Here is a 4,711-nt window from a genome sequence, read left to right as displayed (position 1 = left end):
AGATAATAACGGGTGGTTATTGGTGTTCTCCTGTAGACTGGATGCTTTTAATACGAAGTCTGTCTTCATCCTGTTTTGGAAGCTCAGCTTGCTTTTGCCAGAGGCCCTCCATTGGTGCCCACATCTGTGCTGCTCCCAGCGCCTGTCAGCAAGCAGATCGCGCCTCCTCCCAACACTGGGTCAGGAGCAGCTCTCCTTTGCTGTGGGCAGGTGAGTCACTGCCCCTCCTGATGCTGTAGTCAGATGTTGCAGACTGGCCAGGCAGGAGGTTGGGTCGCGCCCCTTCCCAGCACAGCGGTCAGGGGCTGCGTTCCTGCCTGAAAGGCATGGAGCCACCCGCACTTTCCCTGCGCTGGTTGCTCCACTGCTCTGTGCCCCTGTATGCTTCACCTCGGGTCCACACTGTGCAGGTGGGCTCGGGGAAGACCGAGGAACAGCCCTGTCCCTGTTTCGGGCCAAAACCCACCTCCTTGTTTGTCTTGGTGGAGCAAGTTCTCTGAGGGATCTGTACGGATGTATCTTATCTGCCTTGGGTTGTAGACAAGACTGTGTTTGGCCTTTAAGGCTACTAAGTCCTTAGGTGTGGATGCAGGTTTCGCCCCTATCCCTGCTTGGGTGCTAAGCACCAGAGGATATGGCTGCTGTGCCTGAGCCCCGCCTCTCTTCACCTGAAAACTTTCTGCACGTTTTCAGAGATGGGGATATGCACCCTTCCCCTCAGGGCACATCAGCCATGTTGTTTTACGGAGGGCCCAGTTTGTTCTGCTCTGTGCACCCACAGCCATGGTGCACTGCCCCCTGCTGTTCCCCGGGGCTGCCTCAGTACATCCGTCCCTGTCCTCCACCCCACTCAGGCAGCTTGGCCCTGCCCTCAGCTGCTGGGCCACGTCTCGGGCTTGGTGTCGCAGGGACCCTCTGTGCCCGTTTAACTTAGTTCTGTCAGTCAAGGGCTGCTCTGTACATTTCCGAGCCTCAGAGTCTCCCCCTCCGTTCTGCAGGCCTCTCAGTTGGAGAGGGGAGACTCAGCGAATGTGTGCCAGTCCTCCTTTGCCACTCCCTCCCCGCGGGACCCGTCCTGCTCTGTTTTGCCTTTTCTTCTTTCTTTTTTCCTTTTCTCCTACCAGATTTTTGGTGTCTCTATGTTTTGAAGAGGACTGTGTTCTGTCGGAGTTCCGCCAGTGCTCTGGTTGGCTGAGTGGGTCTGTGAATGTGAGTCTTGGTGTATTTGTGGGAGAGGGTGAGCTACGAGCGTCCTTCTACTCCACCATCTTGGCCTCCTCCTTTGATGCGATTTTAAAAGGGATTATTTGTTTACTTTCTTTTTCTGATATTTCATTGTTAGAGTGAAGAAATGCAACTGATCTCTATGTTAATCTTGTATCCTGCTATCTTACTGAATTCTTTTATCAGTTATTGTGTTTTTTTTGGAGTCTTTAGGGTTTTCTGTATATAATATCATTTCATCCTCATATAGTGATTGTTTTACCTCTTCTTTTCCAATTTGAATCCCTTTTATTTCTTCTTCTTATCTGATTGCTATGACTAAGACTTCCAATACTATGTTGAATAGAAGTGGTGAGATTGAGCATTCTTGTGTTATTTCAGATTTCAGTGGGAAGGCTTTCAACTTTTCACCATTGAGTATTATGTTGGCTGAGGTTTTGTCATAAACAGCTTTTATTATATTGTGATACATTCCCTCTATACCCACTTTGGTAAAATTTTTAAAATCATAAATGTATATTGCATTTTATCAAATGCTTTTTCTGCATCTACTGAGATGATCATGTGATTTTTGTCCATTCTTTTGTTGATGTGGTGTATCACGTTGATCAGTTACCATATGTTGAACCATCCTTGTGTCCCTGGGATGAATCTCACTTGACGGTATTGTATGATTTTTTAATGTGTTTTTGAATTTTGTTTGCTAATATTTTTTTGATAGTTTTTGCATCTATATTGGTTAAAGATATAGGCTTATAATTTTCTATTTTTGGTAGTGTCTTTGGTTTTGGTATGAGGGTGATGATGATTTCATAAAATGAGTTTGGGAATGTTCCCTACTCTTTAGTCTTTTGGAAGAGTTTGAGAAGGATAAATCCTTTTTATGTTTGGTAAAATTACTCAGTGATGTCATCTGGTCCTGGATGTTTCTTTCCAGGGAAGTTTTTATCTTTTCTTATTACTGATTCTATTTTACTTCCAGTAATAAGTCTGTTCAAACTATTTCTTCTTAATTCAATTTTGGTGGACTATATGTTTCTAGAAACTTGTCCATTTCTTCTAGATTGTCCAATTTGTTGCCATATAATTGTTCATAGTATTCTATAATTTATTTTTTTGTATTTCTGTGGTGTAATTTCTGTGGTTGTAATTTCTCCTCTTTCATGTCTTATTTTGATTTTGTTCTCTCTCATTTCCTCTTAGTGAGCCTGGCCAGAGCTTTGTTGATTTTGTTTACTCTTTCAAAAATCCATCTCTTTGCTTTGTTGATTTTTTTCAATTGTTTTTTTAAAATCTCTGTTTCACTTATTTCCTCCCTGATGTTTATTATCTCTTTCCTTCTGTTAACTTTAGGGTTTTGTTGTTGTTGTAGTTGTTCTTCTTCTTTTTCTTATTCTTTTAGGTGCTAGATTGGGTTGTTTACTAGAGATTGTTCTTGTTTTTTGAGGAAGGCCTGTATCACTATGACCTTCCCTCTTAGGACTGCTTTTGTTGCATCCCATAGATTTTGTGTGGGCATGTTTTCATTGTTATTTGTCTCAAGGTATTTTTTAATTTCCACTTTGATTTCATCATTGACCCATTGGTTTTTTTTTTTTATTGGTTTCACGTTGTTTACTCTCTATGCAGTCTTTTTATTTTCTCATTTCTCTTTCTGTGGTTGATTTCTAGTTTCATGCCATTGTACTCAGAAGAGATGCTTGAAATAATTTCTGTCCTCTTAAATTTGCTGAGTTTCTTTTGTTTGTGGGTATGTGTTCTACCCTAGAGAATGTTCCATATGCACTTGAAAAGAATGTATATCCTAGGTTTTTTTTAATGTAATGTCCTGAAAATATAAATTAAGTCTAATAGTTCTATTGTGTCATTTTGTGTCTTTATCACCTTACTGATTTTCTGTCTGGAAGATGTATCCAATCATGTTAATGGGGTATTAAATTCTCCTACTATTATTGCATTCCCATTAATTTCTTCTTTTATGTATGTTACTCCTATATTGGAATAGGTGCTATATTTATTGGTACATATTTGTATAGGTGCTCCTATATTGGATGCATATATAAACATACTTTATTGATTCCAGAAGTTTAATTATGTGGATAGTGGTTACACTTGACAAGATCATTTGTTAAAGCATACGTTATATATTTCAAATGGACAAAAATTAGTATTATCTACACTATCTTAAGATAAACGCCTTTGAATGAGACCTTCCTTTCCAATACTTTGAGGTCTACAGGTCACATGTTTAAAAAATTACCATTGTGGGAATAAGGACTATTTAAATAGAATTAGATGTGGTGGGAGGCTGTGGATATTCTTTGTTATTCCTTCTTATTTTTTTAAAACATTTTTTACTGAGTTATAGTCAGTTTACAATGTTGTGTCAATTTCCCATTTAGAGCACAATTTTTCAGTTATACATGAACATATATATATTCATTGTCACATTCTTTTTGCTGAGAGCTACCACAAGATCTTGTGTATATTTCCCTGTGCTGTACCATATAACCTTATTTATTGATTGTACATATGCTTGTCACTATCTACAAATTTTGAACTCCCAGTCTGTCCCTTCCCACTCCCCTCCCCCTTGGCAACCACAAGTTTATATTCTATGTTTATGAGTCTGTTTCTTTTTGTATTTATGTTCTTAATTTTTTTTCTTAGATTCTACATATGAGAGCTCTCATATCATATTTTTCTTTCTGTTTCTGGCTTACTTCACTTAGAATGACATTCTCCAGGGACATCCATGTTGCTGCAAATGGTGTTATGTTGTCATTTTTATGGCTGAATAGTATTCCATTGTATAAATATACCATCTTTTTTTTTACACTTTTATTGATTTATATCATTTTACAATGTTAAGTCAAATTCCAGTGTTCAGCATAATTTTTCAGTCATACATGGACATATACAGAATCATTGTCACATTTTTTTCTCTGTGAGCTACCATAACATTTTGTGTATATTCCCCTGTGCTATACAGTATAATCTTGTTTATCTATCTACCATTTTGAAATCCCAGTCTATCCCTTCCCACCCTCCACCCCCCTGGCAACCACAAGTCTGTATTCTCTGTCTATGAGTCTATTTCTATCCTGTATTTACACTTTGTTTTTGCTTGTTTGTTTATTATTGTTTTTGTTTTTTTTTTTCTTTAGATTCCACATATGAGCCATCTCATATGGTAATTTTCTTTCTCTTTCTGGCTTACTTCACTTAGAATGACATTCTCCAGGAGCATCCATGTTGCTGCAAATGGCATTATGTTGTCAGTTTTTATGGCTGAGTAGTATTCCATTGTATAAATATACCACCTCTTCTTTATCCAGTCACCTGTTGATGGACATTTAGGCTGTTTCCATGTTTTGGCTATTGTAAATAGTGCTGCTATGAACATTGGGGTGCAGGTGTCATCCTGAAGTAGATTTCCTTCTGGATACAAGCCCAGGAGTGGGATTCCTGGGTCATATGGTAAGTC

The sequence above is a fragment of the Camelus dromedarius genome, chromosome X, assembly GCF_036321535.1.
Source record: "Camelus dromedarius isolate mCamDro1 chromosome X, mCamDro1.pat, whole genome shotgun sequence".
Classification (NCBI taxonomy): Eukaryota; Metazoa; Chordata; class Mammalia; order Artiodactyla; family Camelidae; genus Camelus; species Camelus dromedarius.
Note: the sequence above shows the minus strand (reverse complement) of the source record.